The sequence below is a fragment of the Rhinolophus sinicus genome, linkage group LG17 (genome assembly GCF_036562045.2).
Source record: "Rhinolophus sinicus isolate RSC01 linkage group LG17, ASM3656204v1, whole genome shotgun sequence".
Lineage (NCBI taxonomy): Eukaryota > Metazoa > Chordata > Mammalia > Chiroptera > Rhinolophidae > Rhinolophus > Rhinolophus sinicus.
In genome coordinates, this window is record NC_133766.1 from 12,789,269 (window position 1) to 12,816,218 (window position 26,950).

At 42.5% G+C, this 26,950-nt stretch overlaps 1 long non-coding RNA gene across 2 annotated transcripts; it reads left to right on the forward strand.

The window, feature by feature from the left end:
• Nucleotides 1-1,000: 1,000 nt before the first annotated feature.
• On the forward strand, nucleotides 1,001-25,794 carry LOC141569326 (uncharacterized). 2 transcript variants are annotated; one of them, XR_012492850.1, is made up of 5 exons: nucleotides 1,001-3,717; nucleotides 4,665-4,726; nucleotides 6,794-11,039; nucleotides 11,072-13,509; nucleotides 22,430-25,794. It is a non-coding gene; the product is annotated as an uncharacterized LOC141569326 (long non-coding RNA). The 2 variants fall into 2 exon arrangements; XR_012492849.1 differs by having other exon boundaries at nucleotides 6,794-13,509.
• The last annotated feature ends 1,156 nt before the right edge of the window (nucleotides 25,795-26,950 follow it).

The window sequence follows — 26,950 nt, forward strand, 5'->3', positions numbered from 1 at the left end:
CCCCCCGAAAGCCTAAAGATGTACCAGTTCAGAACAGTATGTGCTTGTGTAACTCCAGTTGGCAGTTTGCAGATCTAAGGATCCTAAAACAGTTTATGATGAATTTTCAGGGTTTCTTCCACTTGATTCCTTTTGAGGCTTTTCATCACAGTGCTAGAAAAATGGTGCATTTTCAGAAAGAAATATAAGCTTAATGAATGTTAGATTTGTGTGTTAGATCTGGTGACCGGTGGTTCCCTGGTAACTACAAGACCAGATGTGTCCTTTGAAGTTGACTGTGAAAGCTTCCTCACAGACACCATTAAAACTGTACGTCCCAGCATGTTTGCTCTTTCAGACTGTTGTTCCCTGTGTAAGTGACCACAGAGTTCCATCCAAAGACGGCCAGACACCTGCTAATGTGGATAATGGTCCAGAACAGTTTGGAAAGGGAGACAATCTAGCTGTGTCTGTCTCATTTTAGTGAAAAACTAGGTAAAGTGATTTTTTTGTGTTTGTGGTCAAGTAACTTTGTAATTGCATTTACATTCGTGCCTTCTTTTATACATCTGTGTATTCCATCACCTTCCACAGTAACTGGCGTATAAACTAGACTCTTAATAAATATTTGGTGGGTGGATGAGGGCTGCTTGTACACTTGTTGAATTATACAGTGGCTTATTTTCTGCATCAGGGTAAACTAAAATGATCCATTTGGACGGCAGAGGGCACTGCTAAATAAGCACAAAATTTTCTGACTCTAGTAGCAGATCCGCTTGAGAAGTTGTGCTCTTGCAAATTTATTTTCAATCTGTGGGAAATAGCATAAATAAAAATATAAATAAGTGTTATGTGCTCACACCCCCTTTTTTTCTGGCATGTCTCTAAAATTACACGCTCTACTGTCATCACATATGTGACTTGATTCATGCTTTGCTCAAAATGTAGATCTATATTTAAAAATAAAGCTCGTTTGGGGCAGGGGTGGGAGGGATGGGTGATTTTTCCTAGACTGTGGTTTTGTTCATATCCATGTGAGATGATGCATTTCATTTTTTCCTTGCCAAAGGCTAATTTATTAAGTAAATTTCAGGTTCACCTCTATATATCAAGAGACCCAAGTTCTGAAACTCTGAACTGGCTGAATACCAGTGGTGAAAGACAAATTACTGCCGTAATACACATAAAATTTTCTGTAAAGGGGGAGCCCTCCCTAGATGGAAGCAGGAAAGGGGAAAAGGCATGCAATGATTTCTTCAGATAGTGTGTCTTTGTTTTCTGGGGTCCCTAGTCAGCGTGCCCTCTGAGCTTGGACAGCTCAGTGGAACATTAGGGGATCTAAGTCCAATGACCCCAGACTAACTTCTTTTGTGTCTGCTCTTGGGCCTCTCTAGAATAATGTGTTCCTAAAGAGTACAGATCCCTTGTGAAAAACATGAGGGCCGTGGCACTTGGGAATTCTAAGCCACAAGCAGAAAAGAAGAGTCAACTACAAATTCATGTGCTCTGTATTTCTTAAATTGAAATAGCTTTATACGTTAATATGCCTTGGACCGAAGGACCCAGCCAGAACTTCATGGTGTTTCATCCCCTCTTAGCATTTCTGCTCTGAATTCCTCTCTGAGGTCACTTTTTCCATTGCAGCCCCAGCAGCCATAGCACTGTGGTTCCTGCCGAAGTTACAGTTCTATACAGAAGCTCTTTATTCATCTGCTGTATTTTCACCTCGCCTGTTTACATGTGCAGAATAATGTGGTGTCCTCTGAACAATTAACAGTACAATTTCCCCTTCTTTCAGACCAATAGCTTTTCTGTTCCTTACCACCCCCTCCTGCAGCCTAAGCCTCTTAATGATCTTTGAATGAGAACTGCTTGTGTTCACTGAGGACAAACCATGTGACTTACTGGGTGGGTGTGCTTTCAAAATGTTTAGGTGGTTCTGGAAAGCTTCCCCCAAGCCACTTTAACCAGAATCAAACAAAGGTTGGCTTTTTAGGTTTCAGGGTACTGAATGGAGGTAATGATAGGAAGTATCTAATTAAAGTTCCTTTGTTTATTAATTTATCTTCAGCCATAAACTGGGCTCTTTCTATGTGCCTTGATGACTGGTAAGTGTTGGGGATACAAAGATGAATGAGATATGACCTCTGCCCTCAGGAACTCAGCCAATTACAATTCTCCTTTGCCAATCCCCCAAAAGGGTGTTGTCAATGTGACTTTTGCTTCAACAACTTTTGGCATATTAACCAGTGTTCAAACAATTACTGTATGTATATTATTTGTCCCAAAGGACTGAACTTTGAATAGGGCACAACGAACTATTACACAGTGTACCTCTCAAGATCTTCTTGTCTGGCTAGAGAGGTGACAATCTATGTATCCGAGATAATGTTAGAGCATTCCCGGGCAGTCTGATGTATAAATGCTAAGTTATCATTGTGTGGCACTTTATTCACTACCAAGCGCTTCAGCACTCTTTATTTTGATTCTCACACTGGAGCTGATGTTCCTTATTAATACTTGTTGTTAACATAATTATCTTCGTTTACTAGATGGAGGAATTAGGGTACCAATTGGTTAAGCAGTGACTTCACGTAGTCGTGAGTGAGCGAGTAACGAGGCCTGGAGCCAGGTCTCCTAACACCATGCTGCCTCTTTCTTGTCTGCTGCAGAGAAATACATTCATGTACGTCAAAGAGCCTCAGTGCTAGAGGGAGCTAGGATGTGATTTAGGGATCAATTGTATTATCCTCTTGTACTCGTGAACAACTGGATCAAAATGTCAAGCAGTCTGTGGATACTTTGGAAAACCATATTCATAGGCAATATATTTACCAAGTTTTACTACGAGGAATAAATACATTAATGCGCTTATGTAGGGAAACCTACAACAATATTTAATATGAAATGAGAAAAAGCTCAGAACGGATTCTCTGCTTGTTAGAGCTAAATTTTGTGCTGTCACAAAAAGTAGACTTGGGGAACTCTTAAATGACGATTTCACCCTTAGTGAGGAAGAGTCTTGCACCCTAAGTATCCCCCAGATCTCCTTGTTGTTGCTTGAAATCCTACCGTAATTCTACTTCTTAATCGTGAAGCTTTGATCTAAATTAACAACAAGCGTGTATGTGGCATCAATGCTAAGATTTGGGAGGAACATAAGCCCAACTATTTTTTTAATAGATTCAACCGATAAAGTAAATTAGTTAAATTGTTATGAGAATTTCTAAATGTTTTTTTCTCAATTTCTGTACTTACCTCATTGTAGACTGGTGATATTTTGTGGACTGACAAAATCTGTGTACAGACCACACACGTTATTTAGCATGTGTTAGAGCTCAGGTGAGCAGAGCTGAAGGCCCAAACCCCAACAGTAGCCCAGGCGTGTTAGTCAGGATGGGCTAGGCTATGATGGTGTAACAACCAGTGAATTAGTTTAACAAATGTTTATTTCTTGCTCACATAGATGTGGAGTCCTTACCCTGGGAATCAGGTCAACAGAACCTCAGCCTTCTGGAATATTGTCAGTTCCAGTGGCAGGAAGAAGAAAGTACTATAGTGTCTGCAATAAAATGCTTCCACCAGAAGAAACAGATGGCACTCCTGCCCACCTTTTATTGGTCAAAGCAAGTCACTATGGCATGGCTGGCCATAATCAACTCCAAAAAGGAGAGGAAGTGCCATTTTACCATGTTCCTGGGCTGAGGAGAAGGAATAGTCAGAGAACAGCATTTCCAGGTAATGGAAAGGGGAGGAGAGAGCAGAGAGTCGTAGATTTAACAACTGATTTGTTGTGGGAACAGAGAAGGAGGAGTTTAACTTCAAACTATTCTGAGCCACTTGAACGTGAATGAGATTCAGGTTCAACGGGAAGATAGTGAGAGAACATTGCAAGAAAGACCAGGCATTAGCCACTCAGGTGGGAAATGTGTCCACGTAGAGGGCTGGTAGGGAGAGGAGAGTTTGGGAGACAAACTTTTCCCTACTTTGCTACTCAGGCTATGGATTTAGTATCTGACCTCAAAAGGGAGAACTTTTATGTATATCAGGAACCTAGGATCACTATAGACCTTACTGTCCCCCCTCTTCTGATGCACTTTGGGCTGATTTGCAGAATATGGTTTCCTAGTGTTTGTTTCTTAAGAATGAGGAAAAGAAAGCATTTGCGCCTACCGTGTAGGGGATTGAGTTGGACCCTGTGAGAATATTTCTGGACGAAGCTGGTTAAACATGAAGGAGTGGGTGGGCCTGGAGTATTTGTACAAGTCTAGGGGCTCTCAGGGTACATTAGCATGGGATGGGGAAGGACTGACAGACGCCAGTCCTCGGTGTTTCTCGTCAGTCCACGCTGGCATCTGCTGAACTGAGCGCCATCCTCTAGTGCCCACATTCCACGTAAGTCACCGCTGGGTCCTCCTGGCCCTTCTTTCAGATCTGAGTCTCTCGCAGCTATTCCACCTGGGTGCTTGAGAAATACTTGGCCTGGCCCTGAACTCCGTGGGTATGTGGGGGAGCTGCCAGGATGTCTCGGGTCCTCTCCACCTGGACACACCTTCCCTGTTGTCTCAGAATGCTGGGTGGATGCCACAGACGCTTTGCCTGAGCCTGGAGGCAGCAGTGGGAGGTTGGACGTGGGCTGCGGACCACAGTTTCCCCAATATCCTCTTGTCTGTCCTCTGCTCCAGGAACTCAGTCAGACGGGTCAGGGCAAAGGGGACGGAACACAGGCCTCTGCTAAGTGACCCAGGTAAGGGTCTAACTCTTGTTTTGCTCTCACCTGTCCCTGCCAGGTTTTCTCCCCCTAGTTTTATGTCAGGGATAGGAAAAAAATCTATGACCGGTTCCAGATCTATTTTTCTTTCAAATGTATTGTTTTTGCCAAGATTTCAGGTTTTGAAATTCAAAAGGCAAGAATTTGCCTCTTTTGTTCTGTAGTATAATCCCCTGCCCGAGGCACTGTGCCAAGAAAGCCTGGATGGGAAAAGGTTCATAGGTAACAAGAATTCCTGAGAGGGGAAAACATGTCACTTTATGTATCAAAACATTATCCTGCTACATTTGCAAACAGAGGTGTTACTTATCATTCACGTGCATATTTATACTCACAAGAACTATTTAATTTTCTTAGTGTGCATCCTACCTTACGTATCAGCCTGCATCCTGCCTGTTGTGATACGGTACTTGTTACAGAGTAAGAGCTCCGTCAATGGCTTATTTGATGGCGTTCAAATGTTCCTAAATGGACTCCTCACCCACTCCTGTCTCGGCCATTCTAAGGACAAGGTCAGAATCTCTGGCCTGTAGAGAAGGAGGAGCCCATGTTTCTGGGGCCACAGCAGAGAGCGCACCCCATCCCATGCTCTGTGTTCTTTTAAACATGCTAGGAGATCCTCTATATTTTGATTCTTTGCCTTAGTAGCTTTAAGAATCAAGACAGAGATTTCTAACAAAGTATTTCTGCCCGAGAAGCTTGCTTAATATTTTGTTATATACATCTTTTCCTGTGTTAAATCTGTGTGTTTTTATTTATCTAACAACTATTGGAGGCAAATGCAGACATGAGAACACTACTACATTTGGAAATTCTACTCAGAAATGGTAATTCCCTATTCGCAATTACAAAATTAGAGTGATTCTATTTACGTTGCTGAGCACAGATGGGGACGTTGTGGTTTTATAAGTGGATGAAACATCGGTCACCTCCTCTCCCATCCCAAGCAGGACCATTGGAAAATTTGGTTCCTGTAAATGTAATGTTGTGTGCTTTTCCTTATTGTGGGTTCTCATCTCAATTCTTTAGGTTTAAACGAGTATTCTCGTAATTCACCCACTTTGGGCCTTAGGGCTGCACGGCTGTAAAATGAAGGAGTTGGTATAGACATTATCTGAGAGCCATTCTCTCTGTAAATTCTGCAGGCCGGTAATGGAAGGACCTTGCTGTATAGAGCCTCCCTTTTCATCAACATTGTAATCACTCTCTTCCCACCTCCACCCCTGTTTTTTTTTATTTTTTTTTAAGTCCTTCTAACTGTCGGTTTTGATCATCCACCTTTAGAAATGTGCTCCTTTGAATTTTTGAGGCTCAGGAGACTTGAAGGGCAGAGCTGGGACTCCAGACTACCCAGAGTGATGTGGTGGGAGAGCTACGTCATCCCACTGAGCCTCGGTTTCTAATCTGTCAAATGAAAGACAAAATACAGCCTCCTAGGTTGTGGTTTCCTCACATAATGAAGTGACTGGGTGGGGAGAAATGGCTCCTAACACACAATAAGCGATCAGATCAGCGTTCCCTCCCCTTGGCAGTCTCCTGTCACTTCCCATTGATGTGCAAGTTGCCCCCTTAGGAGGGGGTACATGGTAACTAGCTGAGAGCCGCGCCTCCAAGAAAGGGACCTACCTGTGCTGCAGGGTAGGACCAAGGTGGCAGAGCAAATGGGAGGGCACTAGGGACTCTGCTCCTTGAAAATGTTATCAGGGCCTAACCCGGCTGCTGCTGCTGTTGCAAATGATGATGATGATAATTTTTTTGGCCTCCATTGTGGGGAATCCTTGGAAGTCAGATAAACTGTGCAGCAATAAGACCCCACCATGTGATTGTATTTGGAGTTTAATTTGATGGAAGTCATCAGGGTGGAGCCTTAATCTGATGGGACTGGTGTGCTTCTAAGAAGAGGAAGAGACACCAGATTCTCTCTCTCTCTCTCTCTCTCTCTCTCTCTCTCTCTCTCTCTCTCCCTCCCTCCCTCCCTTCCTCCCTCCCTTTCTCCTTCTCTCCCTCTCCCCCTCTCCCCCTCCCTCCCTCTCTCCCTCCAAGTGCGCAGAGGAAAGGCCATGTGAGGACACAGTGAGAAGGTGGCCATCTGCAAGCCAGGAAGACAGGCCTCACCAGAAACCACATTTTCTGGCATCCTGATCTCAGACTTCCAGCGTCCAGAGCTGTGAGGAAATTAATTTCTGTTGTTAAAGCCCCCCAGGCTGCGGGTTTTGTTATGGAAGCCCTGGCAGACTAATACAGAGGTAACTCATGTCTAAGGGCTTTGCTACAGCACCTGCCACAAGGTGGAGAATCATGAAGTTTAGCTGTTGCAGTTATTACTGCTGCTAATCAAATACCCACCTTTCTGGGAGAGAAAGAGATTCTGGAAATCCCAATACTAAACAGTCCTCGAATCTTTAAATTTCGCATGAGAAACTCAGGACAGCAGAAAGGAAACTGCACTTACTGAAACTTTCCAATCCTATTTCTGTACAGAAGTTAGAATGATTGGTATCCAGTGATATGACTCCATCTTTCCATGTGCTTATGCCGACCACTTACCCATCAGGCTGTCGTTTGCATCCTGAGGATGACTAGGGCGTGTCTTAGACGGCTGGGTGCCTGAGGCCAGCGCCATGTGCAGAGGGGCACTAATAAAATAGGACAATCGTATTTGTAGTTTAGGCTATGCAACCTGACAGCAGGCCAGGCTGGTCGCTCTTAGGAACTATAGGGTGGAGTTTACAGTACAAGACAGATTTTACTGGACGAATGGCCGTTTCATCTCTCCTAGAAGTACAGCTGAGTCATGGGCACAGCAGCGAGCAGGACCTCCCAAAACTCCGTTCTTTCACCAAAACTCTGAGGTGCTAGTTTTGTAGTGTTGTGCACATTCCTCAGGTGTGTCCAAAAATGTGCAAAAAGAGGAACAGGGTCCATTTGAGGGGTCCTAGGGAGCTGATTTGGAATCCTGGGGAAGCTTTCAACCTTCCTGTCAAAGCCAGTGCATCAGTTCCATCCACTTCAGCAAACATTTACTCAACATTAGGAGCAGGGAAACCAAAGGGTGGGCTTTGAACTAGGACGGTGATAAGCCAAGACACAAGGAGCACAACCCCAAACATGTGACAAGAAAAGGCCCCTCCGAGTGGGCTTCTGGGCTGCAGACCTCAGGCGGACAGGTGGGGGAGAGGGCGGAAGAGGCCAGTTCTTTCTGCTTTCATTTCCAATCCGAATGAATGCACTAGAATTGGTACTAAAATCTATTTGGGAAAACAGAACCATCTGGGATCATTGGTCAGAGCTCTAAATGGTGTAGAAAGAGGAAAGAATGCGCTGACTTCTGATAAATGAGAAGGGATTTACATTCGCTTAATTGAAACCAGTTGAAGGGGTTCTTTTGTCTACTTTTTCCCCCCCTTCAAGTTTTTCTTTAAACGGTGTTACTCAACTGTCCCCAGAAACTACATAAGGCACAGTTGAAATTTCTATTGTCCTTTCCTGCTACTGCCTCTCCAATGACCTTGACATCAAAGGGTAGGGTGATGCAGCATGTAGAATCCCTTACCCTTTATCCCTGTCACAAACGGACGAAGTGCTCAAATGTGAATCATTAAACCCACTTCTCTTTGTATCTCCCAGACACTGAGCATTGGTTCTCTGATTCAACTTTCATTCAATGCGTTCATTAAGGCCAAACATTTACTCAACACTCACCATGTTCCAGGCCCTCTCTAATGCACTGGGGATGAGAAAGCAAATGAGACCCAGATCCTGCCTTCAAAGAGCTCCAGTTTAGTGGGAGAGCAGAGAAACAGCTACTAACACATGGCCGCAGAGGACAGAGCACAGAGAGAGGCTTTGAAGAGAGTACCAAGGGACGGGGAGGTGACCTTCCAGGAGAGAAGCAAAAGAGAGGGGCATGAGTGGGAGGGAAAATGTAATGGGGAAAAGAAGCAGCCAGCGAGAGACTCAATCTTTTTGATGTACGGCTGAAGGCAGCTGATGCTGTTGGTGTAGACAGCTTTAGCTTGGGGACTGGAAGTAGCCTCAGTAGGTCAAAGCATCAGTGGAAGAACCCTTCGCTTCTTGAGCTGCACTACAGAATCATTTGGCACAGGGAGGGAGGGAGGGACCTTACATGCTTAAGAAAGTATCATACATGAATCCATCTGCCCCCATTCTATAATCTCAACCCTCTTCCCAGGAAGATTTGAGAGATTGGTCCACCATAGTTTACCCTTATCTTTCATAACATACAACTAATAAACACCAAATTCATTACTTGCCTTGTTTCTCAGAAGATTGAGGAATAGACTGACCTTGCACCAAACCCATTAAAAGTGTATTGACTTTGGAAAAGCAATGACAATATGATGTCTTTTATTGCACAGAGTAATATTAAGACAGATAAAATTAAATCTATATTGTTGTCTGATTTGAACATTAGAGTTCATTTGAATTTGTTGTGTTGGTGGCCAAAATCTGTTATAAACAAGTTAGAATGTGTCATTCTGAAAAAAGCTCTCCAGAAAGGTGTCCTAGCATATATCTTCACAAATGTGGCACTGCTTACAGGGCACAGGAAGGTGAGGGGCAGGAGAAAAATCTACTAGCTACTAGGCTGAAGCTCAATTTAAGGATTGCTGTAAGCTTTTCACCTGTATTGGGGCCAGTAGTCAAGCTTGTGTGATGGCCGTTGGGAATGAATAAGGGGCAGTGGGAGACCTGCACCCCTTCAGAGCCACGTTCCCCTGATTTTCTCCTTCCCTCCTGTAAACTTATTGGGCTTAACTAATGAGATTTGTTTTGATTTTATCTGCATAGCTATTCTGTACATATCTGGAGACCCAGACAGGGTGGTAAAGATATTCACTCAGACGTTGTCAATCCAGAGATCAAACGAATGAAGTCATGTCTCCTTCATCTCTGCACCCTGCGTACGCAGAACAGATGCATGATAGGTTCACCGTATAAATGAATGGGTGTCCTTGCTCCACCTCGTTTTACCACCAGAAAACCTATTTCTTCAACAAATATTTATCAGTCACCTACTGCTTGCCAGGTGCTATGTCAGGCAGTAGCAATCTGAGAGTGAGCAAGAGAGACAGGGCACTATCTTCCTGGAGCTTATTGGCCATAAAGAGAGACAACACTGAAATCAGGAATTACAAGAAGTTCTGAGAACGTCACATTATGGAAAATAGGATCCTGATGGGGTCAGTACCAGAGGGACCACATCTGTTAGGGAGGTGGATGGAGGGCTGCTTCCGGGTATGAGTGACTCAGCCCTAATGGGATTTCTAATCTATTTGGAGAACGAACACTGTCACACATGTACAAGTGAGAAACAGGACGATGTAAGTATGCTAGGTTCAGCATCAGATCGCGGATTACAGATGGTACAAAAGGTGAAATCAGAGGGCAGCAGCAGGCATGGGTGTTTTCCGGAGGAAGGCGCCCTTGACTGTCCTTGGAAGGTGAGTAGAACAGTGGGATCGTACAAGGGCAGAAGAGGCAGAGATTAGAACTGCACACAACTGGGGGAGTGAGGCCTAGATGAAATAAAGAGGCTGAATTACGCAAGGCCTGGAAAGTCAGGCAGAAATAGAGCGTGAGAACACATGTAGTCATGTTATACTTATTATTTTTAATAATGTGATAAAAGCTACTATCTGTCAGGTCCCCATCTGGGTTAGGTGCTGGGAAGGAAGTCTTTAGCAATAGGCCTGCGTTCCATCCTCTCTCTTTACCAGAGGGAAGCCTGTGGGCAAAGAGAAGGAAGGGAACTTGAGCAAATCTTTATGCAAACATGCTAACGATAGACCTCCGTGTAAACACATGAATGATATTTGCTAGCGCAGGGTCCTTACCTATGAAATGCTTTTAGAAGGAGGTACCTGGTCTGCCTGGATTGCTTTGTAACAAATCTGGAATCTATGGATGTATTGAGCATGCGTCCTGGGAATAGGTAAAGTAAGTTACGTACCTACCTGAGTATAACATGAAGATACTTCGTGATGGTTCTTTTCTGTGTAGGTATGTGGCCACATACACGGCTCAAGGTTCTCTGTGTCAGTCTGCGCAGGAAAGTATCTGGATGTGGCAGGAAAGGACCTGGGGAGCTGCGTCAGTCCCAAGCCACTTGCTGCTGTAACTGACCCTTGTGATTCCTTGTTTCATTGAAGTTCTTAGTAAAGCTTAATACTGGGTCAGATCTGTTCTCGTGAGTCGGCTCTAATAATCCGACCCTTTGTGTGTTCTTTGGTACTTTACATATATTGTCTCACGTCGACCCTCTAAGGTGCTCTGAGAAATTAGTCCATTTGTTCTAAGGTGCTCTGAGAAATTAGTCCATTTGTTCAATATCACACAGTGAGGAAGCAGCAGGCCGGCTCCCAGTGTCATCCCAGACCTGACTCCATATCCGACACTCTTCCCACTGCTCTGCATTGTTCTCCTCCTTCAATTTGAAAAGAACAGAGGTCACAGGACCATCAGCAAGCCCTGCACGCCCTGTGAGAGCCGTGTCCCCAACCCACAGTTTGAAAGAGAAAAGACTTCCTGGTACAAGACCCGATTCATTTGAGACCCAGAAGGTAGTGTCCGTGTGACATTTTCCGTGGAAAATCATTTTCACCCGAGGCCAAAAACTTCCATCTCCTCTGGGACTCTGCAACTCATGGAGCACTTGTGTGCTCTTTGGGGAATAATATGCATTCTTTGAATGCTGAGAGAATAGCCCAGAGACTCTGCCCTTGATCAGAATCAGAGGATATGAATTGGAGTTTCTAATTTCATTTTTAGCCCGGAAGCAGGCTCTGCCTAGTGGGAAGGCTCGCTAATCCCTGATGAGTTGGATCAGCCATATTTCACATGGGCTTCAGTTTATGAGGACATTTATATGCATTCAAACAGCGTTGGCTTTTTGTTTGTTTGCTTTTTGTTTTATCACGGTTCTTTGTAGAGCATTAGGGTCAGCTTCCCAACAGAGAATTTGAGTTTTCCTTTTTTAAAAACTAGTGTGTGAATGTGGGGAAGGCGGTAGGCTTCATCAAGGAATCCATCTCTTGTTTTTCTGGAGAAATCAGTGGCTTATAATTCTAGTTGCCTCAGGTCAAGGAGTCCTGTTCATAGGGGACAGCTGCCCAGCGCAACACCTTGGTTCCTGTTAAAAGCGCCACAGGACACTCATAGTGGGATGTGACAGATTGTCCCATGTCTGGACCTCTCTCTCAGGGCTCCCAGCATCATTGACGAGCAGATGGAGCCATCCCCCTTCCTTGGCTGTGCCCGTTTCATCAACTTTGGAGATAGCTCTCATATCACCAGCTAACAAAAGTGCTTAATAAATAGCCCAACCGTAATACCCCCAGAAAGATGTTCACCTTGATAGAAAAATGTGATAAAAGAACACCAGAATCTTTATTTTAGCAATCAAAGAAGTCCCTCCCACATCGACCTGGTATCTACTGGTAGCAATATGTCAAGGGGCACTTAGCTTGGATCTTTATAAGAAAAGCACAAAATTATTTGAGAATTACTGAAACCCACAGAACTGAGTTGAGAGAAGACACTGGTCTGATGTTGACCTTGGGTTTCTCTTTTTCTGGATTCCACTGATGTTCGTCTTAGCCTACGTACACTGTCAGTAGCCCACTCTGGTCTCCTGGGTCATTGCTGTCTTGTTTCTGGACCCTTACCATCTTCAGAGAGTCCTTCATCTTTGTTTATGCTCTTACCCAGTGTTCCCTTTAAATACAATATTTCTCAGTTACAAAGGAGAACGTGATTGTCTGTAAAACATGCCAGAATAGTGGTTATTATTGTTTACGATGGTCCTAGGTCTTTGCAAACCCAGCATTGGGTGTTCTTTTTGCCTGGGTGCCCTGCTCTCTGCATTCTTTTTCTTTTGCCTACCGTATAAGGAAGCAAACAATAATAAACACCTTTTGTTGTTGTTTTTTTTTAATCCTGCCGAATCTGGATTCTCTGCAATGTGCCACAGGGCTGTCTTCGTGACACCATAGTCCATAGGAATCACCTTGGCTGCAAGGAAACAGAATACCAGACAAACAGTGGCTTAAACAAGGAGGGATCTACTTTCTGAGGGTGATGAATACAGTTGCAGTGTATCAGGATTCCAGATTGACTTATCTGTCATTCTCTAGTCTCTCCCTTCTGGATGCAAGATGACCGTCTTAGCCCCTTCACACAACATCCAAAGGAAGACCAAGAGAAGGTTCCTCTCAGTAGAGTGCTCTCTGTTTTTTTTTTTTTTTTTTAAATAGAGAGGAAAACCCTCCCAATATATACCCCCTAGGAGATTTCCCCTTAGTACCATGGGCCAGAATAGGGTCACATGCCCACGCTTTACCTGCAGTGAAGCTGGAAATGTGAGTAACTGGCCCCTATAGTGGAAGTGGGCTTTGTGCGCAAGGAAGAAGGAAGGGAAAAGCTGTTGGAGAGTCAACCACTGTAGGGACTGAATGTATGTGTCCTCCACCCCCCACAAATTCCTATGTTGAAACCCAGTCCCCCTATGTGATGGTGTTAGGAGACAGGGCCTGTGGGACGTAGTTAGGATTAGCTGAGGTCATGAGGATGGAGCCCTCGTGAATGGGGTTGGTGCCCTTATGAGAGTCACTGAAGAGCTGCTTCCCTTCTCTGCTCTTCCCATCATGTGAGGACATAAGAGAAGTCTGCAACCCTGACTCAGAAGAGGACCTGGCCTCTTCTGGCGCCCTGACCTCGAACTTCTAGCCTCCAGAACGGTGAGAAATCCATTTCTGTCCTTTATGAGCCCCCCAGTCTATGATATTCTGTTACAGCAACCCCCACAGACTAAGACAACCACTAAAGTGCAACCACCCAGGGATGGATGACATGTAATCATTTCACACTTGCTGTCACGTGGGCCACACATCTGGGTAATAGGGAGTCATGAAAGAACAGACCTCAAAAGATCAGTATCCACCCATCCTCTGTCTTCTAGGGACAGACGATCATTGACCTCAAACTTTTTAGAAAAAAATAGTGGTCAAATATACATAACGTAAAATTTACCATTTTAACCACTTTTACATGTACAGTTCCATGGCATGAAGTACATTCATATTGTTGTACAACCATCGCCATCATCTCTCTTCAGCATTATTTTATCTTTTCATGCTGAAACTCTTTACCTGTTCATGAATAAATTCTCATTTTCCCCTCTCCAGCAGGCAACCATCATTCTACTTTCTATCTCTGGATTTGGCTACCCTAGGTACCTCATATAAGTGGAGTCATATTTGTCCTTCAAGCTCATTTTTAAAAAATTTGAAATGCCATTCTTCCCCATCTCCTCCTCCCTTCTTCTCAAAACCCTTTCTATCCTTCAAGGCTCAATACCAAAATTTTCCACTTGCTTCAGCCTGTGGGGCTCTCTCTGTTCTGGGCTCAGAGTCCTGGACTCTCCCACCTACTGCCCTTGTGTATATGGTCTCGGACCATATCTTGTTATTATTCTATATTAACTGTCATTTTGTGAATGACGATCTTGTCTCTCCAACTAGATCGTGACCTCCTGAAGAGCAGAGACTCTATATATCTTACTTTTCTTTCTATCCTCCACAACCCAAGCGTTCTATACAACAGTCACTCAGTAAATACTTGCCAAATTCCTTGCTTTCTTTACCAAGTCTGCATAAAACAGCTGCATAATCAAGACGTTCTCATGTAAGCCTGATCACGCTCTCTCTGGTTGAAACTTAAGTCCTTCTTTTCTTATTTGATCTTCCCTGAGATAGGAAACAAGTCTGGTGTCCTCCTTAAGCCTGTATCTATCCTTCAGGTGTGTTAACGTATTACGCCTAGTTCTGCTTTTCCGGGCCAAGCCATGATAACGAGGCACAACCACTATATTTACACAACACCTTTTCTGAGAAACCCATAACATTTTCCTCACCTTAAGATCCGTTCTTTTCAGTAGTTACAAGTCAACAAAAGTTTCACAATCTGGGGAGGAATTCTTCTTTTGTAGAAAAGTTAGAGTTGGGAAGTCTGAGCCTCTGGCTAGCCATTATTTTTTTTAAATAAAAACTCCCTCAACCTGGACATGGTTCAATGTCTACTGAAACCCTGAAGGTAAGATGTAGATACACATTTACAGTGTGCGGGCGCACACACACACAACACACCGGACACCCTTTGTGCAATGTTGATCACAGCTATGCACATTATTGCATCGTTTCTAAAATCAGAACAGTTCACCAGAAAATAATCTAAGAAATCCAAAGACTATAACTTTGTGCACCAAAATCTCAGACTTAATAAGGGCTGGATGTGGCTTAACCTCTGGCCATGGCTGATTAAGTGACTAGCAACTAATAAAAGGTTTTAGCAACTAGCATTTTCTAATGACAAAGTATTGCTCTTGTGTAATTAATACTAGCAAATTTAACTGAAATAATTTCTAGGGAATGGTGATTAGAGATGTAGCCCAACCCATTTTTTCCTAGCCTGTAATGAAGCTTTGAAGCTCAAACTAATGGGGAGAGCAAGAAGATTGTATGCTTCTGGTAAAGACACCCAGGTCCCCTTCTCAGATGGCATGTCTACAGAGACATCTGGAGGGACAGATGTGAGAGATTAATCTGCTCACTTAAAATATCCTGAAATATCAAGAAAATCTACTTGAATCCCAGAAAGTTTATGAGCTAGTTGAATGAGTTCATTGATAAGGGTAACCTCTACCTTCCTCTGAATCCACAGAAATAACCTGGGTGGGTGAATAGAGGGTCCCATTCGGGGGACCTGGGAGAGAACGTCTGTGAAATTATTTCATGAGCTTTCTCTTTGGTTCGATTGTATTTTTAAAGGTCTAGGAAATATTAAGTAATGAGAAGCCCGCTTCAGCTAGGTTTATAGTGCTGTAATAATGTTTAATGAAAAAATTTTAGGTTGTATGAACAATGGTTTTGACAGCAGCCCTAAACATGGAAGTTGGAAGGAGCTAGTGAGTAAGCACTTGGACAGCACAGAGGCCCTTCCCTAGTCAGAAGGAAGAGCGCCCTGGAGCATATGGCATTAGGAAGTGAGCTACTTGACCCTTGAGTTTTGGGTAGCCACAAAGGAAAGCTTATGGGAACAAAAAAAGGAAAAAAAAGTCTTCCCAATGAAAAAAACGGGGGCAGAAGGGACATTCAGAGTAGGTTAAAGATGTTAAGAAAAATAATTTCGTTTTGATAAGAGTAAGTGGACAGTTATGGTCTTGTTATTCCATTTCAAAGTTCTAGAAGCAATATAGCCTCCTTGTGGAACTGCAGACAGGCCAGGCTCTTTCCTAATAGTCATACATGTGTTCACTTATTTATTCATCCAGCCATTGTTCATTAATCATGTGTCCAAAATCACTTACTAGGGACCTCTTATAGTCCAGGCACGGGAGCGATGGTGATAAATAAGTTCTGAAGGAGCCCGGTCTGCTGGAGGCAGGCAGATATAAACAGATGGTTAGCGTAAACATAGTGTTATAGTGGACTTAACACCAGATAGCTGTGGGCACACAGAAGAAGGACCTCCAGACTTGTCTGGGGTTACAGGGAAAGATTTCACAGAAAGTGATATTTGAAGTGGGTTTTGAAGGATGGATGAGCGGGCTTCAGGTTAAGAGACTCAGAAAGAAAATTGAACTAATGGAAAGGGCTGTGCAGAAGCAATGAGGTGTGATGGGTACACAGAGAACGGGGAACAGTGGTGAGGCAATATGGTGGAATGGTGGAATACTAAGGACAGAATGCAGGAGAGGTGCCCTCCAGTCCACTAGCGAGACCCAACCGAAGGGTCAGAAGGCACAAATGCAACCCATGGGCTCCAGCCCCTCCTGTCCTCTCTCTCTCTCTCTCTCTCACACACACACACACAGGAACTGTTGTTGCGGTCCACTCCCTCCTGAGAGCAAAGTTGACTCTCCTATGTACCTCCACGGAGTCCAGCTTTCTGAGAACACCGTAAGGTACTTTGGTAAAGAGAACCCAACATTCATTTTTAAGTATGGGGCTGACAGACACATGCTATCTCTAGCTTTTAAGTCCATTGAGTCTTGACTTGTGCTCTGCTCGGTCTCCTGTGAAGGCCTCGCATGGAGAAGGTCCTCGTTAAACACTTGCTATATGAATAAAGGAACTAAATGAATGACGTGGAGGGGAGAAGGGACTAGCATGGGCGACGGCTACTCTCAGACCACTGCATGGGCTGTTACAAGAATCCAGGCGAGCAGTCACGGAGCGGGTGGAGAGGAAGGGCCAGAATTTAGACCAGCAGCTGCCGGCATTACAGACACTGTCGGGGAAGAAATAACCAGCGTCTGCACTGCTGGCCGTGCAAACCCCACCTCATTAAGTGGTGGCAAGTATCATAGTGCTCAGATATTTATGAAGAGGGAGAAATGAAGCTATGGTTTTCCCAGCAGGCACGACTGTCACCAAGCTCTTTTTGGAAACCTGTTGTAGACAGGGGCTGAAAAGACGAAGGCTTTCACAGGATATGAAAGTTGAAAGCATGGAAAGAGTGCACGAAAGGCATATGGCACAGGAAAGGATTTTCTGCCGTCAGGATCAGGCCTTCATTTGGTTACTTGTCTTTGTATATTGTACTCCCTCCTCCATCACGCCTCTGCCCTTTGAGCTTACGTTTTTGTAAATATTCAAGTAGGACAAACAATATGATAACTAAGGTCATAGCTTTGCCAGAGTGACAGTCAGTATTGAAAATACTACATGTTGGCTCTCCTTGACTTCTCTGTGTCATTTGACTTTTCTGACCACACCTTTGAGGTTCCACCCGGGAACCTGGACTCCAAACCCATGCCCTAACCGTTCTGTTGTGTTGCATCTGAGTTTAGTGGCTGTGGAACGACCTGTGCAATTATCGTTGACCAATAGTTTGATATGACTATTGCCTGACCGTCAGAGTAACTCTGACAATGAGACATGGAACAACTGGGGGTTGCATGTCAAGGACTGACCTGAGAGCCACCTCTGAGCTCCCTGCCCACTGCCTCTCGGCTCCAGCCCCACCTGGGCAAGGCCGGGACCTTCCCCTAAACTGCAGCGCCATTACCTCCCATCATTCCTCACCAACAGTGACCCATCAGGATGGTGCTAGGTGCTATGAAGGAAAGCGTGCCTGTGGATAATAATGGAGGTTTATCAATACAAGACTTAGCTGAGTTGACTGACTTGAGACAAGAGCCTTCTAGGCAGCAGAAAGTGCATAGGGGACGGCCTCAACATAGGAGCGCATTTGGCAAATTCAAGGACGCCAGAGGCCAGTGTGGCTGGAACACACGAAAGGAGAGGGCTTATGTTGCCAAATTCGGGCAGGCAAAGCAAGAGTCACAGACAACTCCTAGGATTCTGTTATGAGAGCTGGGATGTTTGAGGCTAGTGGAGGAAGGATAAATAGAAATTGCAAGACTGAAAGAATGAACTTACTAGGGAAAAGTAGTAATATAGTTGTGTGGTCCATGTAAGTTGAGATAGGATAAATTTGTAAAGATTCTAATCTCTCAGGTGGTGAGATTTTTCTATAGCAGTGTTCAATATTTAGATACAGACATATAAATTAATTTTGACATTATTCATTGTGACTTGCCACTTTATACTGTTCTATGTAAACATTTCTACATGTGTGTAGTCCATAACTTGTTTTTTAAAATAGCTATGTAGTATTCCATCATGGTTTCCATCACGGTATTTTTGGCCCTTCTACACACTGGTGTGGCTTTTAGTTCTTTATACTTTTTATCCTTAAAAACAGTGCTGCTGGGAATATTTTTGTTTTCCCGTGAGTTATTTCTTGGGTTGCATTCCCCTTGTGGGTCACTTCTCTGTGTGTCAGTTGGCCACTCTGATGCTCACAGTATTCTATTATGTCACTCTTCCTTTTTCCTGCCTGGAGGGGAGCGAGTTCCCTTTGTTTCAGGGAGTTGGATGGGGAGAGGCAGGGGTCGGCAGGAAGAGGGTCATCCTCGTTAGAAGTACAGAGAATACGGATGGTTGTGTTCATACACTTTGTCCTCCAGGACGTTGCCTGTGTCAGGGGTTGATTCTGCACTCAACCTCTGGCCCTTACCTGCCAGGTAGGTCATTCGCGTTCTCTCGCTTTGCAGTCTCCCCCAAGGGCCTGTTAAGTTTCTGGTACGTGCTATATGTGTATGTGGAACAAGAAAGTGTAAGGTGGTAGCAGTGAATTGGATTGTTAACAGGAAGTGATTGTGAGAAGAAGCATAAAATCTCTATGACTGTGATTAACTGAAAGTTGTGATTATATCATCTAAGACAAATGGTTCCCTGAGTGTCAACATTTTTATTTATTTATAAATAGTTCATTCTGAACTTCTAGATGTTGTTGAGAAATTAGTCAGGGACCAACTGACCAGGTTAAGCAGTTGTCAGGAAAATTCGTCCACTCAATATCTTTTCCTTGCCTGGTCATAGGTGATCCAGTGTATCTCTTCAGCATTTATTTTAAACTTGGTCAAGAAGTTAATGGAACAAAGCAGAAGAACTGAAGTCATTTGATTTGGGACAAGAGTAGAGTTTAAGTGTAGTTCTCTGGGGAAAAACAAAAACAAAAACTTCTATTCCCTGTGTCAAACATAATATCATATAATAATTTAGTCTAAAGTTCTTAAAAACTGGGGAATGAGTTCTAAACGTTTTCTCTATTTTATCAAAGAAAAAAAAAAGACAAAAATGGAACATAATAACCATGTTATTCTCTTAACCCAAAAAGACTGTATCAGAGGGGAGACAGGCTCCAGATCGGATCCTAACCATTTTCATCAGAACCACCACAATCACCATCAGTGACATCAGTGGTTAATAATGCGCGGCTATTAACATGGAACGCCCGTGGGAGCCCAGGGTGTGCCCAGCACAGCGCTTCACGTTATCCCCTTATGTCACCACTGTGAGGTGCGTTTTCTCAAGGTCACACAGCTAGTGAGCCGTGGGCTCAAGATTCAAAGTGTGGTCCCCGCGAATGCTCCTCATTTCTTCTCTGTCCTGGGGACACAATGGTTGGAGGCAGCGTGGGGTGGCAGGACAGCCCCACGCCCAGCGTCAGAGCACGGAGAGTCACCGGCATGTTCGCCTTGAATCTGTTGGGGGAAATGAGGGAAGTCGCCTTAGCTCCTCAAGGTTTCACTTCCCGCAAAGCAGAAGGGGCGCCTGTTTTTCCCTACTCCCATTATGAGGGCATGCTGGAGAACGGCTGTGGCAGTTCTTTGACAACCATCCATAAAGTCCTATAGAAACAGAAGGACTTACTAGTTTGCATTGTGATTGTTATGATGATACGGCAAGATTCTCATCCTTAAAATAGGAGACATGCAGGAGCTGCTCTGGGGTAAGTTTGCTCCCAGGGGTCGGATTTGAATGTCACACCCAGGGGGGTTGAGGTCCACAGTGAATCATCTGACAGGCAGACATGCCGGGGAATCAGATAGTTCACAGGCAGGAGGCAGCAGGAGTCACGTATGTTGTGTACGTGACTCGGCTGATGTGGTGACAGATGTGATCAAGGCATCACAGGTTCCCTAAGCAGATCTCCTTCCAGGAAAGCTGATGGCTGCAAGAGGCTCCTTCCGGTGACTACAAGCCAGGAATTGTTCATAAATGGTCCGGAGGTGTATTTCTAGAACAAGACTGAGGGCTGGAGCAGGCGTTTCTCAGAGTGATCTTGCTGGCATTATCTTGAGCCCAGCTCTACCATGCCTTGCGCAATGACCCCATCTCAGGTCTTGGGTTTCTAGACAATGGAATGTTCCATAGCTGATCCCGGCAGCAGGACATGAAGGTCAAGGCTGAAATTTCATCCACACTTTATATAAACCCAGTGGGCTCGTGGGTCTCCAGTTCCAGGGAGACCAAAATCTCTTAGAAAATTTGTTCAAAGACAGATTCCTGGGCTCCCTTCACAGAGACCACCATTCCACTGGTCTAGCCTGGGACCCAGGGCTCTGCTTTCAGACAAACTCTTTCAATGACTTTGGTGCAGATAATGTTCAATTTCTGTTTTCAGGGGGGAAAAAATGTAGTAGCTCAGAATGAGAGCTACTATGATAAAAATGGAAAAGCTAACGTTTGTTGAGCACTTACTCTGAACCAGGCACTCTTCTGTATATAAATTAAGTCATTTAATTCTCACCACAATCCCTTGGGATATTCAATATTTCCTCCATTTACAAATAGGGTAATGGAGGCACAGATTGCTTCATAAGATATTGGTTCCTGTGATTCATATCCTGGCTTCATAGTAAAATGTACAAATGTTTGTATCTAAGAACTTTCTAGAAAAAAGATTATTCAAAACCCGCCCAGAGGGAGAGCCATTACTCCTATTGTTCTAGTAACATAGCTTGATTCTAATATTAAAAATTCATGCCAACCTGGTTACTTAGGTTAAGGAAGAAGCTTGGGGGAAACTGCCCGCCCTAGAATCTATTTCACAGGGTGTGTACACTGAGAATGGGGGCCATGAAGCTCCAATAGTTATTAGAGACTTTAGATGCTACTGTCAGAGGCAGACAAACATATCAACAAAATGATTATAAACAATAATACGTGTGTGATTTGAAAGATAGGGGCTGAGAGAAATAACAGTGGCAGGAAGGAGTCTTTGTTGAGAAGGTGACATATAACCTCAGAGTTCAGGGACGAGACGGAGCCAGTCCTGCAGAGAGAAGTGGGGAGAGCGTTCCAACAGACTCTCTGGGGGAGACTTGGGAATTTGCGTTGTCGCTGTTTGCTGGGTCCTTCTGATGCAGGAGCCCCTGGTGTTGGTGATGTCCTTTTCAAATGACAACACTGAAACAAGTCAGTAATGAATACGATGTCCCCCCAGTCCATGGATTGGGGGAGTGCAGTGACTCACAAGCAGTGGAGCCCTTTCCTGAGGGATTATGGGCAAGAGGAGATTTATAGAGGTTGAGAGGAGGCAACAGAGAAACGGGGCAGGATTGACGAGGAGGTGGGGGACTTCCTGAGAAGGCTAGCAGGGCCTGCTTCCTAGGGTAAGCCAGCTGAAGCTGGGTTGGAGGATTGTGACTGGTGTTAGGTTTCCCGACAGTGAGGCATTTCCAGTAAGTGTAGGGTGACTTAGGTTTAGATTTGTGGGCCAGGTCACTGGGCCAGCTATGGGTCCATTTGTGGGTCCTGATATATGAATTACCTTTATTACCGTCAAATATAGCCTAAGCTCTCCTGTTTCCATGGTTTTGTTTGTATTGTTCCCTCCTCCTAGAATTCCTTCTCTTCTGCCTCCCTTTCCTCTATGTTTCAAAGTCTTACTCATCCTTCAAGATTCAGTTCAAATGCCACCGCCAAGCCACTGCGTCCAGGAGATCTGTGACTACACCAGCTGCCGTGAGCTTGTGCTTTGGTGGAACCCCGACTCACTCAGAAGCCTGTCGTCTGCTGCCCTTTTCTTTCCTATCACTGTTCTTTCCACACCTTGCTGGTAAATTCCTTGAAGGTAAAGACTGTTTTATATCTTAGCATTCTGTGACGCATCTCCACAGTGACCTTCTCATCGTCGTCACCTAGTAAAAATTTTCTGGATATATGGAAAATGAATTAATGACTCCAAAGCAGACTATTTCTTAGCATTGTATTCCTGCAAGCTTTCCTTTACTGCCTTTTGCAGACCAGGGTGGCTGCAGCTGTGGCTGGCACCGCGAGGCTGGTGATGAGACCCTGCATATTTAACACGATGCTGAGAGAAGAGGAGAAATGATGAATGAGCTCAGGAAGACGTGATGGCTTCTGCAATGACACTAATAAATGGAGTACAGAATCTCCAATACCGGCTCTGAAACTCAGATTGGAAACTAGCTACAAAAAGGCAAGCAGGAGAAATGAATGTGTGGGTGGAGGGTGGGGGAGGGGAGCATATGCAATCAAAGAAAAGATGAAAAGCTACATGTTGCTAATGAGACAGGAATGGAGGAGTTTTACATTAGGATTATTCTGTTTTTCTTTTTCTTGCCTTTTTTTTTTTTATAAGTAGTTTAATGGGAAACCAGTCTCCCAAGATTTTTACACAGTCTGGGAGTCCATGGGTAAGACACAGAGCTTGCCGTTGTAGGTGGTCCCCCAGCAGGCCCGGATCTAACTCAGAGCCCTTGTGGTGAACTGTCAAGCTGGGTGCAGATGGCAGATAGTGGGGCTCGTCCTCCATAATTGCCTGAGCCGATTCCTATCTATTTCCTCTGAAATAGATCTGTATATATCCTACTGGTTCTGTTTCTCTGGAGAAACCTAATACAGTGACCCAGGATCAAGACTGTGTTCTGCCCATTTTACTCACCCACTAGTGTTGGTATCACTTCTCACTACCTCACCTCTCAGACCCCATGGTCCAAGCCCCATCACCTCTTTTTTTTTTTTTTTTTTAACAGCTTTATTGAGGTATAATTGACACATGATAAAATCCACCTATTGTAAGTGTACAACTCAATGATTCTTAGTAAATGTATAGAAATGTGTAATCGTCATCACGATCCAGTTTTATCACGTCTCCATCACTACAAAACATTTCTTTGTGCCTAATTACAGTCAATTCTGTTCCCACTTTCAATCCCAGACAACCACTGCTCTGTTTTCTATATCTTTAGATTTGCCTTTCTGGACATTTCATATAAATGCAATCACACAATGTATAGTGTTTTGTGTGTGGCTTCTTTTACTTAGCATAATGTTTTTGAGGTCCGTTTATGTTGTAGCATATCAGCAGTCATACTATTTCAATGCTGAATTGTATTCTCGTGCATGGACATCCACATTTGTTGTTCCTCTCACTAGTTAGTGGCATTTGGATTGTTTCCAGCTTGGGGCTATTATGAATAATTCTGCTATACACCCTAACATATAAGTCTTTCTGTAGACGTGGTTTGTATCTCTCCTATATATTAGACATATCAATGTGAAATTGCTGGGTTGTGAGTATGTTTAACCTGATAGGAAACCACCAAAGTGTTTCCAGAGTGGCTCTACCATTTCCGTTCCCACAGGTAGGAGGGTTTTAATTTCTCCATATCCTTACCAACTCTTGTTATTGTCCGTCTTTTTTATTATAGCCATTCTAGCGGGGGTGTAGTAGTGGTAGCTCATTTAGGTTTTAAATTGCATCTCCCAAGTAACTCAATGATGGTGAGCGTCTCTGTATCTGCTTATTAGATATTTCTGTATTTTCTTCGGTGAAATGTCTATCCAAATCTTTTGGCCGTTTGTAGATGGGAGTATTTGTCTTCTTCTTATTGAGTTGTACGGCTTATTTATATATTCTGAATACAAATCCTTTATCAGGTACGTGATTTACAAACCTTTTTCCTAGGTTGTGCCTCGCCCTTTCCTTTTCCCAATGGTGTCTTTTAGGAGAGCAAAATTTTTTATTTTGGTAAAGTCCAGTTTATCAATTTTTTCTTTTATAGATCATGCTTTTGGTTGTCATGTATAAGAACTCTTTGCCTTATCTAATGCCATTAAGTTTTTTCCCCATGTTTTCTTCTAGAAGTTTTATAACTTCTACATTAAGTCTGTGGTCCATTTTCAGTTAATTTTTGTGTATGGTATGAGGTTAGTGTCTATGTTCTTATTTTTAATTTTTTTGGCATGTGAATACCAATTGTCTCAGCACTATTAATTGGAAAGACTATCTTTTCCCCCATTAAACTGCCTTAGCACATTTGTCAAAAATCAATTGACCATAAATGTGAGGGTTTATTTCTGGACTCTCAGTTCTGTTCCATTGATATATGTGATTATCCTACGTCAATACCACATTGTCTGGATTTACGGTAAGTTTGACTTTGGATAATACAAGTTCTTTTCTTTATTTTTCAAGACGGTTTTAGCTATTCTGGGTTCTTTGTATTTCATATGAATTTTAGAATGAACTTGTCAGTTTCTACAAAAAAATGTCTGATGGCAATTTTATAGGGATTGTATTAAACCTATAGATCATTTTGGGAGAATTGCCCTCTTAATTATGTGAGTCTCCAATTCATGAACATAGAATGTATCTCCATTTATTTAGCAATGTTTTGTGGTTTTCAATATACAAGTCCTGTCTTGCACTTCTGTTGTTAAATCGCTTTCTCAATATTTTATTCTTTTTGATGCTATTGTGAATGGAATTCATTTCTTAATTTCATTTTTGGATTGTTCTTTGCTAGTATGTAGAAATACAGTTGATTTGTGTACATTGATCTGGTATCCTGTGATCTTGCTAAACTTGTTAATTCTAATAAATCTTTTTATGTGTGGATTTCTTAGGATTGCCTACATACAAAACCATATTGTTTGTGAGTGAAGGCAGTTTTATTTCTTCCATTCCAATTGGTATGCCTTTAATTTTTTTTTCTTGCCTTATTAAACTGACTGGAACTTGTGTACAATGTTGAATGAAGGAGTAAATGTGGGTTATCTTTGGCCTTATTTCTAATCTTAGTGGGAAAACATTCAATCTTTCATCATTAGATATTATGTTAGCTATGCATTGTTTGTAGATTACCTTTATCGCGTTAAAGAAGTTACCTTGTATTACTAGCTTGTTGATATTTTTATCATGAATGGTTATTGGATTTTGTGAAATTCTTTTTCTGTGTCTGCTGAGGTGATCATTTGGTTTTGTCCTTTATTCTATTAAATTGTGTGTTGCATTGATTTCTGAATGCTAAATCAAACTTGTATAAATTCCACCTGGCGATGGCATAGAATTCTTTTTATATGTTGCTGAATTCAGTTTGTTAAAATATTAAGGAATTTTCTGTCTATTTTCATGAGGGTTGTTGGTCTATGGTTTTGTTTTCTTGAGATAACTTTGTCTGACTTTTGTATCAAGGTAATACTGGACTCATGGAATGCATTTGGAAGTGTTTCTTTATCCTCTGTTTTTAGTGTTTGTAAAGAATTAGAATTATTTCTATTTTACATATTTGGTAGAAATCACCAGTGAATCCATTTGGACCAGACTTTGTATTTGTGGGAAGATTTTAAATTACTAAGTAATTATTTTTTTTTTTACTTATTATAGATCTATTCAGATTTTCTATTGCTTCTTGAGTCAGTTTAGGTAATTTGTGTCTTTCTAGAAATTTGTTAATTTCACATAAATTGATTGATAAGTGATTAATAATACTTATGATTTTTAAATTTTTTGTAAGAATCACCCCTCTTTTTTCGGATTTTGGTAATTTGTGACTTCTTTTTTTAATTCTTGGTCAGTCTAGCTAAAGATTTATCAATTTTGTTGATCTTTTAAAGGAATCAAATTTGATTTCACTGATTTTTTTCCTGTTTTTCTGTTTTCTATTTCATTGTTTTCTATTCAAATCTATTATTTTCTTTCTTTTGCTTGCTTTGGATTTAGTTAGCTCTTCTATTTATAGTTTCTTATGGTGGATATTTAAGTTACTGATTTAAGATCTTCTGTTCTAATGTAGACATTTATAGCTATATATTTCCCTCTAACCACTGCTTTAGCTGCATCCCATAAATTTTGATATGTTAAGTTTTCATTTTTGTTATTTTTTGAACAAAAATATTTTGTTCAAAATATTTTTAAATTTTCCTTCTAGAGTTTTTATTTAAGAAATGGGTTATTTAGAATGTTGTTTTCTAAATTTTCAAGTATTTGATAATTCCCCAAATTTCCTTCTGTTGTTGATTTATAATGTAACTGCACTGTAGCTAGAAAATATACATTGTATAATTCAAACCTTTTAAATTTATTGAAACTTGTTTTATGGCCTAACATGGAGAATGTTTCATGTGTGATTAAAAAGAATATTAGTTCTGCTGTCACTGGGTGGAATGTTTTATAATTATTAGTAAAATCAAGTATTAAGTCTCCTATATGCTTGCTGATTTTCTGTCTAGTTATTCTATCAGTTATTGACACTGGAATATGTAAATCTCCGTCATTTTTGAACACTTATCATCTCTTGCTTAGGGTATTGTAATAGCTTATCATTCCCTGTTCACCTTTCTTGCTATATTATCCTCTATAGGACTTATCATTATCTGACCTAGTATGTATTTTACCTATATATTTGCATATATAGGTCCCATGATAGCAGGGATTTTTGTCATTTTTCATCACTGATGTATCCCCAGCACCCATAACAGTTTCTAACACATATTAGTCATTCATAAATATTTGTTG